Here is a 13,845-nt window from a genome sequence, read left to right as displayed (position 1 = left end):
TGCAGGTTGAAATTAAAAATATTTAACAAGTAATGTAGTACACAGGAACGGCCATGGGAGGGCTACTCGGGGAACTGCGTAACTTTTAAATGCTTGCATGTCAGGCCCAGGGATAAATCTGCTTTTCCTTCTTTTCCTGAGCGATTTCACTCCCTTTCACCATTTCAAGCACTAACCGCACATAGATGAGTGATTCCGAAATTTATGCATACAGTTAGATCGCTACTATGAGTTTAACATTAACATATGAGTTTCTTACTAGACAGCTTTACTTTGACCTACAAGTACTTCAAACTCTAAATGACTGCAAGTGAACATATATTTCTTCCAAATTCGCTCTACCTGCTTCTCCCCTTGGAGCTCCCCTTGGAGCTGTTCCCACTCTACCGCTCAAGCCAGAACAGGGGAGTCATTCCTCCATACCCAATCGACTCCCAAGGCCTGAGAACCGCACCTCCGAAATATTCTGCAGGTATGTCCCCGCTTCTATTCCTTCTACTGCCAGGGCTCAGGCCATCACCTCTCGCCTGGATGACGTATTGACGTTAGGCTCTACCTCCAGGGTTGTTCAATTTTAAATCCAGTCCCTACAAAGCCAACAGAGGGAGCTTTCCAAAATGCACAGCCGATGGTTTCCCTCTCATGGTTCCAAACGCCTGCGGAATACCTTGCAAACTCCTGGACACGGCGTATTAGGTGTAGACCCACTTCTTCAGCCTCCTCTCTCCCGAGAACGTGTGCTCAGCAGCACACAGATGCCATGACTTCTCACCACCCCCATTGTTGTGTATGGACTCCATGCCTTTCTTCACGTGCTTTCCTCTTTCTGGATTATCCTTCTCTCCAACTTCCCCTTCCCCGGCCTCCCCACTCACACGCTACATCTGGCCTGATTCCTTCTCCTCCTTGAGGGCACGCTTTCCCTGTGTTCCTATGACATCTTGTGTCTATCTCTGCATTCAACTTACCGTATTACTATAATTACTTTCATGCGTTCCTCTCCTCTGCTAGGCTAGGAACTTCACAGAGCAGAGATTGTATTTTCTATTTCTTCCTACCTGTAATCTTTAGCCTGCCACGGAGGTGGGTGTTCAATGTGTTCTTAAAAAAGTGTTCTTTGGGGCGCCTGGGTGGCGCAGTCGGTTAAGCGTCCGACTTCAGCCAGGTCACGATCTCGCGGTCCGTGAGTTCGAACCCCGCGTCGGGCTCTGGGCTGATGGCTCAGAGCCTGGAGCCTGCTTCCGATTCTGTGTCTCCCTCTCTCTCTGCCCCTCCCCCGTTCATGCTCTGTCTCTCTCTGTCCCAAAAATAAATAAAAAACGTTGAAAAAAAAAATTAAAAAAAAAAAGTGTTCTTTAAGTGTTCTAAAGTGTTCTTTAAGTGTTCTTAAAAAAGATCTGAACCATTGATAGTCCCACTCCCAGCTCTCACCACTCCTTGACCATCTATGGAGACCTCCTTCTCAAGTTTCTGAATCAAAGAGTTATTTAGCTGGGTGGAAGGCCATGCGGATTGGCATTTTTTACTTGGCCTTTTGGGCCCATTTAACAGTTCCCTTCTTAGAGATCTGACATGCGGGCCCTCTTCAAAACCACGGGGTCCTCAGCAGGTACTCATGGTGGTTGACGATGGTTCTGAGGGCCAGCCCCGTGGGTGTCGCTTCTGTCTTTACAATGTGTCCCTTTGGTATCTCCGACCTCTTATCATTTTCTCTCTTCCTACGATTGTAATTCCTGCCCTAATACCATTAAGCTCCCATTTCATCATCTGCCCTGTTGCGGTGAAGAATGGTCACGGCACAAATGTAAAAGACTGCGATGTATTTAGCCACGCTCAGCCACTGTGCAGAGAGGGAACGCTGTAACGTGAGGCAGCCCTTAACTCTTGATAGACTACAAACCCCCCAGAGCCCTACATCCATAGAAAAACAGATTTTATATAAAATCCATTAGGTGAGTGAAATGTGGAAAAAGCCTCCCATTTCGGCAGAATGGTGGATGCGAACATTGGAAACTGCTCTACACGGCAGAGTAATGGATTGATATGAGTCACACAATTATGTTACACAAATCAAAGTTTCCTTTTGGTGCTGTTTTCATTACAGGAAATAAAAAGATTCGCACCACCTATTCATAGATACTGTCGTTTTCCTACTGAAAACTAACACGGTCCCCCCCCTCCACCCCCCTCCCTGCCCTCCCCCTCTCCAGGAGCGGGATTAGTAAAGAGGGAAGACAACCCATGATGCAAAGAGGAAGTGGAAAAATGCAAGCTTTTGGAACCTCAGTTTCTTTGTTTGTAAGTTAGAAAAAGTAGTTCCTTTGTCACAGGGTTGTCCTAATGATGTAAAGACACAGCGCCATCCAGAAGCACTTTGAAACACCAAAGCACTATAAAAGGGCGAAAAGCCCTCTTCTGGCCTATATTTATTAATACTCCTAGAAAAATGACAGATTTTTGTGCGTGCAAGGGTGTGAGAGACGGCCTGGATTTATATAGAACGGGCTGCCGTCTCCTAACAAACTCATAAATACTCGAGAAGAAGGGAACACAGCGGAAAGCGAGCCTGAAAACAAATTCCACTTAGTGGCTAAGTGAAAATAATTTCCGAAGTAAAAATAAATAATGCAGCAAAGCCGGAATAGATGTTCAGACTTTTAAGGATAAAAGGAACACACTCGAAGGCACGACCGCACTTGCCATTGCGATCCTTTGTTGTCTCCGTGGGGCAAGGCTCGGTGCAGAGACACAGCTTCGGTTGTGGCCGCCCCCGGGGGTAAGGATTGTGAAATGGGATTCAAGTGGATTGCAAAGGACACCCTTTGGTGTCTGAGACGGTGCGAGGCCAGCGGGAATTTTATTACGTAGTGTCACATTGATCACGACGAATAATAAAGTGAGCGCATCCACTATGTTGATTTCGAATAGTTTTGCTTCAGAGGAATCTGGGAATTAGTAGGAAGTCAGGACAGACCATGGGAGCAGGGACGGGCTGCTGAGATGCCTGGAGTGGGGAGCGATTTCCCCAGAAGCTGCTCAGAGGGGCTGCGGGGCCACGGGAGAGGTTTGCACCGAATGAAGTCGCAAGGCCACAACCCCAGACACCAGGGCCTCATTGCATGTTTATTGAACATACTGGGGGGGTACACACCGGAGAAGGAAATATCGAATAGATTATTACAGTGAAATTCAGTGTGACTTGTCACTTTATGATTGGACTTAGTATCTTCCACTTCAAAATTTCAAATTGTAGGGGCGTCTGGGTGGCTCAGTCGGTTGAGCGTCCGACTTTGGCTCAGGTCATGATCTCGCGGTTTGTGAGTTTGAGCCCCGCGTCGGGCTCTGTGCTGACAGCTCGGAGCCTGGAGCCCGCTTCGGATTCTGTGTCTCCCTCTCTCTCTGCCCCTCCCCTGCTCACGCTCTGTCTCTCTCTGTCTTTCAAAAATGAATAAGTGTAAAAAAAAAATTAAAAAAAACTTCAAGTTGTAAGGGCACCTGCATGGCTCAGCGGGTTGAGCATCTGATTTCGACTCAGGTCATGATCTCATGGTTCAGGAGTTCAAGCCCCTGCATCGGGCCCTCGGCTGTCAGTGCAGAGCCCGCTTGGGATCCTCTGTCCCCGTCTCTCTCTGCTTCTCCCCGACTCCTTCTCTTTCTCTCTCTCAAAAAAGGTAAACATTAAAAAAATAAAATAAAATTTCAAGTTGTAAAATAGAGGTCTGGGGCTCAGTGTTGTCTCTGAGGTTACTGAAAACAAAGACAGCCTGTCCGGAATGGAGGTGTTTGGGCATCTCAATATTTCTAAAAGTGAATTGAGAATAGAACAAAAAGTTACACTAACAGTTGTCATCACCACTGCATGGTGCCGTAGGTTATGCTAATTTGCAACTGAGTAGATGGTGCCACAATCTGGGTTTTGAAAGCAATTATTTCCAGCAGGCTGGTGGCCACCCGGAGCACAGCGGCTTTGAAACATGTTGCATTCTGACCTTTTCTCAGTCTCAGGGGCTCCGAGGAAAAACAGGGGCTTTAAAATTCAGATCAGAAGGTGCACAAACAAAGCTCTGAATGGATTCTGATGGAACCAATCCCACATTTCACCTCTGCAAAACTTTATGGGAAGTTTATGGGGATTTATTGTTTCAAGAACAGAAGGACATTTACCTACAGATGCAGGGGAATAAATTTCAAGTACATTTAGTATTGGAGAATGGTCGCTTTATTGCTGATTTCAATCCACTTGACTTTCTCCTTAATCTTCTACCCTCCACCTCGAGTTGAACACTGTGCACACACCTTTACAGTTTGGGGCTTTGGTGGTTTGTAAAATTTTAAAGAGCTTCTAGTAGCAAAAAAAAAAAAAAAAAAAAAAAAACTATAAAAAACAACCACCATGTGTAAATCTGTTATGGTATATTAAACAAATATAATACAATGTAGCATGAACAGTAAGACGGGTCTATGCAGATCGTCAATTGTACGTTGTTGAGTGACACACAATTTTCAGAATAAAATCCATACCATGTCTCCATGTTGTTAAAAAGTATATGTGCATGTTGTACATGTGTCTGATACATCTACACATGTATACACATACACTCGTGTGTGTGTGTGTGTGTGTGTGTGTGTTCATTGAAGCACAGAGTAAAAGATAAAAGTCTAGAAGGATTGACATCAAACTTTAATACTAGTTACCTTTGTGGATGGTAATGGGTGGGAGATTTGTATAAGGAAGGACCCAGGTTGTGTGCGTGTGTGTCTGTGTGTGTGTATTTATGTGTACAGAATGAAAGGGAAGAGGAAGCAGAAGCAGAGACAAGAGTCCATGAATGCTGAAGGAAAGAGTTTTCGGGAAGAACTTGGGATGGGGTCCAACACGAGTGGAACATGATGGACAAACATGGAGCAGGAGCAGCGTGAAAGCGAATCTGAACGTGTTGTGTGCTGGGAATCGAATGGCCTCGATGCTCCTTGTGAGTTACAAATAAAGATCAGGTTTTTTTTACTACCTGTGGTCTTCGGACACTTGTTTTGAAAAGGAAGTCCGTATTGGGACCAAGCAGATCACGGCATTGCACAGGAGGCCTCAGCTTTGGCCCTGGGTGACAGGTTTCCGGGTCCCACCCTATAGCGATAGCATAGCCACAGTGGGCAAAAGCGACATTCTCTCTCATCCTGAGAAAGAAGAGGGTTTCTGCGGCCCTACGATTCACATGTAAGGCCCCCATGCCGCTGAGGCATTCCTGAACTATAAACCACCACAACGAACGAATCAACTAACCGCTAACAGCGATGCTGTAAAACTTTCTTCTGATGAATTCCCACTGGCCATGAGCACGCTTTTCTTCACCAAGCCTTACTCTGTTAAGACCCCGGACTTGAGAGAGTTACTAGTATTTGTGAATAGTTAACTTCATGGAATTATTAATAGTTATTAACAGCAGCTAAAATCTATCCCGCCATGTTCCGAGCAATGTTTTAATTCAGGCATTTTTTCCCCCAATTAATCTTCACAACATCACTTGAAATTCTGGTATTATCTCCATTTTTCATGTGAGGAAACTGAGGTACAGAAATTTTGATGTGAACACTTAGAGTTTCACTTTGAACCCAGGTCCCGTGGCTTCGATACAAGTGCTCCAGAAGAAATGCTGCATTTTTTTTTTTTAAATAGAGTAATTCCCTTTCACTCCCCATCCCCAGCCCTTGGTTTTTCCTACAAAGTATTAGCCCTCCAAACAGCCCTGTATGATTTTTATGCTGGGCTTTCTTGGCATCTAAAGGGAGCCTAGAGATGCGACTGTATCCTTTGTCTTCAAATTTCAGCCGAAGGAAAGCTAGAGGAGACTCTCCCGTAAAGTCCGGGCACCCTGGGGAGAAGACCACCGTGTTCCGCCTCGTGTCTCTTCTGAGAAGCTCCTGTACGTCATGCATAGCCCTAGACTTCATAAAAGATCCAGAATCTAGGGCCCTCATAATTTTGCCTCTGTCTCTGATACCACCCTGTTCCGCTCGATCCTTTGCTCAGAAGCCACGCCAGCCTTCTTTCTGTTCTTCAAGATATCAAGCTTGCTCCAATCTCAGGATCGGTTTCTTCTTCCTGGAATGCTTCCCGCAGATTCCAGCAGGATTGGCTCTTCTTATCACTCAGAATTCAGTCACCTCCTCAGAGTCAGTGATACCTTCTCGAACAAATGGAAAATCCAGCCTCAAGTTATCCTTAGCCATTGCCCACTGGTTTCGCTTTTAGAGCATGTGTCATTATGTTACATTCCTATCTATATATTAAGTTTACCTATTTATTGACTGTCTTTCCTGAACTAGGATATGAGGTCCATGCACACAAGTGTTTCGCTTGCTTTGCCCTTTCTTGTGTTTCTGGCACCCAGACCTTGCTTGGCACACAGCAGGTGCTCAGGAGACGCTGTTGAATGACTGAGATGCACCACCTTGGGTCCACCAGTGGGGGAGCTGTGGGTCACGGAGCCACAACGAGGAGGAAGGCTTCAAAAGCTCAATCTCCATATGGAGACAGAGTCGCTGCTTGACCAAATCAAGCCTTGTTATTACATTAGGGATGTGACTCAGTAGTATTTGCTGAAGTTGTTTGGAAAGAGAGGTTTAAAAAAATCTCCTATGAGATTTACTAAAGATACTTTTACTAAAGATACTTTTTAAATCAATTCTTTGTATGTCTTGTCAAAGCACTTCTGCATTTTTTTCCCCCAAAACACATTGAATTGACTTGAGCTACGCATTTTCTGGTTGCATGTGACACAGGCAGAGATGATCCGGAGCACTGAGGTGGAATGCTCACGTGAAAGAGACCAGTTGTTTAAATTGGCTGGGATGGTTCAACTTCCTAACGTCCTATACCCCTAGAGAAGTGGTCTGAAAATGGGCCTGGCTGGCTGAACATCAGGTCAGACCAAGTGTGAAGGGTCCATGTTTCCCCGTATGAACTGAAGTGTGTGCTGTAATACCTCACAAAGACATCTGTCGTGTTGCACAATTAATCTTTAGTTTGCAACCCTATTCCCATATCCCGGAGCATGAACTTGGCTGGGAGAAGCCCCCTTCTCCAGATCTGTATTTCCAAGCAGCTGTATAAGAAAGCAGGGTCGGTGCTGGGCCAGACTCACCCAATACCTCTTCCTCGGGCTGAGAGGCTGTCCTCTTCTCTCCGGTCGGCTAATGATTATTTTAGTCCTATTAAGGGGCTCTAAGATCTTGATCTTCCCCAGGAATTTACTCATTTGGTAAGGTTTCTGTCCCAAAACTTAATGAGGACAAGTCTTTTAAAGTTTTCCTTGCTTTCACAGCACAGGCTCTTGTTGAAAGGGGGAGAATTGCCCCATTTGAGAGACTGGGAATGAGCAAGGTGACATTTGATGGCGGTTTCTTTTGTCTCTCCTAGTCCCCATCTCCCTGATGTGTCTCTAGCTTCATCTTTCCCAATCCTGCTTTCAGTTATTAATCAACCAAACCTTCATCGTGTGGTGGCTGATAAGCCCTTCATGATTATTCACCCCTGTTTTTTAATTATTATTTTAATAAGAGGTTCCTGAAGATTGAAATGCCTTTAAGATCCAAACTAATTAATTTCTAATGGTATGACTTCAAGTATCAACATAGGGTGGGGATAAACATTTCAATATCCATGGTCAATATTTATACTTATAATAATTCTCTAGTAGTTGCCTTTCAGTCATGATCTATGTTTTACTGCAAGCACACACACATACACGCAGAATAATGTCCAGCTTAAGAATCCTGACAAACAAGGGGACGAGGTTAAGATAACACAGTGGAACATAAACTATTCTAATTTTCTCCACTAACGAGAACCAGGTAATAATTTCTAAAGTGTAAATGTGACAATGAATTTTGACAATGATGCTTTTCAGCAGAAAAAAAGCCAGTTTTTACCTTGAGAAAAAGGAAGTATTCATTGAAAGTGCTTAATAAAAGGAACAGGGTGAACACAACTCACCAGCCACGAAAAAAAATTAAAATATTTCATGACTTTTCCTTTTAACACTGAAGTCCAAAATGCTTTTCTTTGAAGAAAATGCATGGGAAATTTTCATCCTGCTCTATTTCTCATGCTGGAAAAACTATAAAGCATTCCACCATGTATTAATCAGAAAACACAGAGCAGGGAGGGAGAAAATATTCACACAAATAATTTGGAAAAGTGAGATACTAGACACAATTAATTCTCACAAAGTCTCATAATTCTGTTAAGGATTATCTCCTATGAGTAAAATGTATTCCCTTCTGATTACCTTTCCCAGGTGGAGCTCTTTGTTGGGTGTTTCAAACTGATTTTCTGTTCTTTTACAATCAATGGCTCACAAACTTTATTGTGCATTAGAATAACGTGCAGGGCTTGCTAAAAATGCGGATTTCTGAGCCATCATCCCGGCTATGTGGAATCCGCCCTTTTTAAAATTTATTTATTTATTTTCAGAGAGAGAGAGAGAGAGAGAGAGACAGAGAGAGAGAGTGTGTGTGTGTGTGTGTGTGTGTGTGTGTGAGCAGGGGACAGGGAAAGAGAGAGAATCCCAGGCAGGCTCCTTACTGTCAGTGCAGAGCCTGATGCGGGGCTTGAACTCATGAACCGTGAGATCATAATCTGAGCCGAAATCAAGAGTGGGACGCTTAACTGACTGAGCCACCCAGGCGCCCTGGAATCTGCCCTTTTAATGAGCACCCCTGCTGCTTCTGATGCAGGTGATCTTTTCTACAGGTGCTTTGGAAACATAGTTCTAGTTCTGGAGTCTAGGTACCTCTCCAATTGCTTATTAGAAGCCTGGCTAGTTTTGAACTACTGCTATTTTGAAGTTTGTGAAGGATGAACATGACATTCATTCCTGTTCCTGGTACAGCCAGACCAGAGGCTTCGTGCTGAGGACACAGGGACAGTCTGACAAGGAATCGTGCCTCGCTCCCTCTTCAGGTTTCAGTGAGCAGGAATAGCTTGGAAACCACATAGACACGGGCGGGTCAGGTTTATCAGCTTTGAAGCAGAAGGACATTACCTCCTTTGCCAGAGACAGCTGTACCCTGACAGCCAAACTTGGCTTCTGTGTAGGTTTCTGGGGAAGACAGGGCTTCAAGTTCATTCCCGGGTCCCGGGGGAAGTTCAGAGACTTGGTGTGCTATCTTTATTCTCAATTTCTTGTTTACTCAAGCTCACTTAGCTCAGGACGTTATTCTCTCTGGTTCTCTTCCTACTACTCTACTCTTGGTCCACTCATTGATTCTACTACCTCTGAATGTCTCTTACATACCGTACCCCTGGGGGCGCCACTCAGGCCAGTCTGTTCTCTCTTGGGCTCTCTATGATTTCCATCTTTTCCCACTGATAATCTCCACCCATGTTACCACACGGACCTCTGATCAGAGTTCCAGAGCTAAATGCCAACGCTCCAGCAGGGTGTGCCCCTTCTTCTGGATTTGCTACCAGAAGTTCAAAAGAGCAAACGTAAAACCAAAAACTCATCGTCCACATCCCAAGACTGGCTCCTCTTGTGGTCCTCACGTTAAGGATATCACTGTTCACAGAGTCACGCAGCGTGAGGAAGTGTCAGGGTCTGTCAGGAGCCATAACTTCCATGCCCATACAAAACTGAATGCCAAATTCAACCAATGGCATCTCCACATGCTTCTCATACCATCTCCTGTTGTCTTTTCGCGTGGCTCTTGCCTCCCTGGCTTTAATACTTCCCCCTCTAAGTCACCCTCCACAGGGCCAACAGAACAGCTTTCTGAATAGACGTAATTGGTGACCATTGTCACAAAGGTTGCCAGCAGATGCAGCCCCCCTCAAACCATAATGACATTTTGCTTCCGTTTTCCTTCTTTTCTTCTTAGTCCCAGTTGACAAAAATGCTGTTATTGGTCGAGAGAATGATAATAATATATACTAACTAATATTTATTGACCATTTACTGGGTGACTCACGGTCCTGGGCACTTAATGCACATCATCCCACCTGAGATTCCTAAATCCTAAAAGATTTTGCTGCCAAAATCTGCCAATAATTTGCTGCCATTATTCCGCTCTGCAGATGAGGCAGGTGAGACAGAGAGAGAGAGAGAGAGAGAGAGAGAGAGAGAGAGAGAGAGAGACGAAGTAACTTGCTGAAGTTCACTGGGTGAACGAGGTGCTTCACAGCGAGCCTGATTCCAAAGCCTGCATTCCTAATCATTTCCCTCAACTGCCTATTTCTGTCATGCTTAAAAAAATTAATAGAGAATATTCTTACTACACACATTTAAAATAATTTCTCTACTATGGTGGGTGGAAAACAGGGATGCGTTTGAGCCAATCTGCCTATAATCTCTTACTCCGTTGGGTCAGGGTGGGCTTGTCACTATGCTGCCTGTAAAATAAACATGCACAAGAGGACCAAACCCATGCCTCCAGCTTCCTGAGTTCACGCCTTAAATTTTTTTTGAGCTCCTGGTCTTTCAGATGCATTAGCTGTGGAGCCATGAAACTCTTTCTGTTGTAAATAGACTGGTTAGTTAAGTATTTTTCCAAGTGTGTTCGACAGAACACTACTTCTGGAATTCTGGACTATTGAAAGCATATGAACTATGCTATTTATTCAAGCTCCATATATGTTATTAAAGAGCATCCCGTGTTTTAGTGCTCTTTAGAAATTATGATAAATGGGACAAATCACTATTTGAGGAGACGATGTAGAGGACTACCAATTAAATCATTGATCTGTGTCATCAGGAGGCAGACAGGTGAACCAAAGCTTTAATTATTTGCTTTGTTTTGTTTTTTAATTTTTTTCAATGTTTATTTATTTTTGAAGGTAAGAGAGATAGAGTGTGAGTGGTGGGGCGGGGGGGGGGGGGGGGAGTGGCGCAGAGAGAGAGGGAGACACAGAATCTGAAACAGGCTCCAGGCTCTGAGCCGTCAGCACAGAGCCCGATGCAGGGCTCGAGCCCACACACCGCGAAATCACGACCTGAACCGAAGTTGGACGCTCAACCAACTGAGCCACCCAGGCAGCCCTGTTTTGTTTTTTTTTTTAATTGAGACTGTGATGCTTTCTTCTTGGCAATGCTCTTTGTACATCTAATCGATCACCTGCTCTTAAAGGACTTCGGTAATAGGCGGGGACCCCTGCCTCTTTCTGATGCTCCTGTTGCCTAATGTTAACCAGGGATTTGTGGCCACAGCACCCCAGTCTTACTAGATTATGTCTTCTTGAGAAATCAGAGAAAGAACACGCTGAAAGAACAAAAGCTCAGCACGTTCACAGCGAAGGATTTTTAAACCACAGTAAAATGTTTCTTTGAAAGCTCCTTTCTGACTCAAAACTGTTGGGTTTTGGACCTCTGCAGCAACACTTTCACCCCTCATGAAGGCAGCTGCTGCTGGTTTCCTCAACCTTCTCTTAAATCCAGAATGCAAGTGATTTGCAGCCTCAGTGGGGACCCACCTGCCTCTCTTCCTTCATCCATCCAAGCCAAGAGCAAAATATAATGAGTTCCTCCAGTTTTTCAGGGAGGCTTAGGAGCTCTCCTGGCTGGCAGTCCTTTTGGAATTATGCCATTGGTTAAGATGGAAACACCTGATGCAGATTTCTGTGTGGATTCATGCGCTATTCACCAGACGAAACAGAAAATAAGAGCTTTCCCCCATTGAACACAATAGAACATCTGCTGTTGTTGGTCAACATTTAACCAAATGGTTGTAAGAGTTAGGAACGTGGTTCCTCAAGGAAATGAAGCAGATTGCACCTTAAGATCCAGACCAGAGCCTTATATGCAGTTTACTCTGCCTTCCTTACCTGAGTGTATGTTATTTGCAGTTAAATTATTGGCACAACGAGGTATCTCCTGGGCCACTTTGGTGCAGGGCTCACATGTCTATCTCCCTCCTTCTTTCTGGTTCTGTGGTGGGAATTTCAGCAAATTACCTCTTTCCTGATGATCATAAATTCTTTATGTCTCGGGAGCCTGAGCGAAGTTGTCTGATCTGGGCCCTGTACCTCTAGGTCTGTCCTTTAACTCTCCCACATACCCATCTGCGCCAACTCCCAACCAGCTGGGGGGCTTTTTCATTCTCCCACTCCACTGCTTGGTTCTCTTTGGCTTGTGGTGCCCCTGAGGTCACAACCTAACCTGTAGAGACACTCAGTGGGAACATCGCAGTACGTACTGCTAAATGGGATGTATTAAAATCACTCAGGATGAACACCAGAAATGGACAAAAAGAATGAAGGAAAAACTCTTTCCAATCTTTTAGGTTTTTCTCAATCATAAATAATGATTTCTTAGAAGCAAACGGTTCTATTTGTTGACTTTTTTTAACCTAAAGAAAACTGCCTTTTTCTCGTCCTGATTTCATCCCTACGCGTTGGTTTCTGTCCATCATACGGGAGCCAAATTAGGTAACTTCATCCTTAAATCCATTACTTGTCAATTTTGAGAACAGGATAAGAATATTATTCCAAAGGGAAGGTGTAAATTGTTACGTAAGGGTATGAAGTATTGGATTCAGACAAGTATAAAAACAATGAAATCTAGATGAATATCATTGTTGATATTAATTATTGGTGAGTGAGAAAGCAAAATGCAAGAAGTATTTACCATACGTGATAGATAAAAGGATACTACCTGCTGCTGGAAATAAATCCATATTCTTATGCATGCATGCGCTCACACATGTAGGAAATTAATTCTAAACTCAATTCTACGAACGTGTATATGGTTTGGGATCTTTACAGAGCTGAGCATAAGAAATATTTCAGTGCATTTGGCCCATGCAGAAAGAATGAGGGTCAAATGTTTCAGTGTAAAAAAAAATGTCTTAGTGGTCAATGAAACTACAGATTCTCAGAAAAACAGAGCATAGCAATATATAATCTTATTTAGAAAGACCACCATGAAGTTATGATACTAAAACAACACCTATTTTCCATCTCTGTCCTTATTAAATTGTAGCCACAGCAGTCTTTTCACCTACCATTGATGTTCCTGGTTACCCCTTGTCCCCAGAGTTTGGACTTAGAGATTATTCTCTACTATTTTCTGCTACTTCCGATACAGATGCAAATGTATGTTTTGGAGCAGTAAAATGAAGCACAATAACACAAAACAAATTGGAACGAGACTTGAACATACTGTTGTTGCCAGAATGCAAGCGTGGTTTTGGAATGTTGAAGATAGAACCAAAATACTAAAAGGATGGAGTCAAGTTAGAGATTCCTGCTGGCCAACTTTTGATGAGTTAGCATTGAGACAGAGACAGAGAGGAGGAGGAGGAGGAGGGAGATAGGAGGGAGAGGATTCAGGGGAACATGAATTATGGTTGACTAAAAGTTTAGTCTGTGAAAGGTCAGTCACTTATAACAATACTTAGAAGAGAAAAGCCAAGGGTTAACAGTATGGGGTATAGTCAATGGGGGGCTAATATATGTGGGTATGTTGTTTCATCTGCTAATTAAATTCCTGACTATAAATTATATAATGTATATATATATATATACACACACACACACACACACACACACACACACACACACACTAGGTAATATAATAGGCACAAAACCAGTAAGCCAACTAACCCTAAGAAAGGTACTTATTATAATGACATCAGAAAGGACCAGCCAATAGCTGGAGTCACACAAGAAAACTGGACTGAGAAACAAGGACTCACAGTTCATTAACACCAGTGACCACTCCGCGCAAAAAGAAATCAACAGTGACCTCAAAAACAATAATTTGAGCTAGTGTCCTGGAAAGGAGAATGAAAATGTAGGCTCAGTGCATTATCTACTAGCAGGTAATGCTTCCAAATAATCCTAATAATCTT

The sequence above is a fragment of the Panthera pardus genome, unplaced genomic scaffold (assembly GCF_024362965.1).
Source record: "Panthera pardus isolate Hobbes unplaced genomic scaffold, ASM2436296v1 HiC_scaffold_9, whole genome shotgun sequence".
In the NCBI taxonomy this organism is placed as follows: Eukaryota; Metazoa; Chordata; class Mammalia; order Carnivora; family Felidae; genus Panthera; species Panthera pardus.
This window is presented reverse-complemented; position numbering follows the sequence as displayed.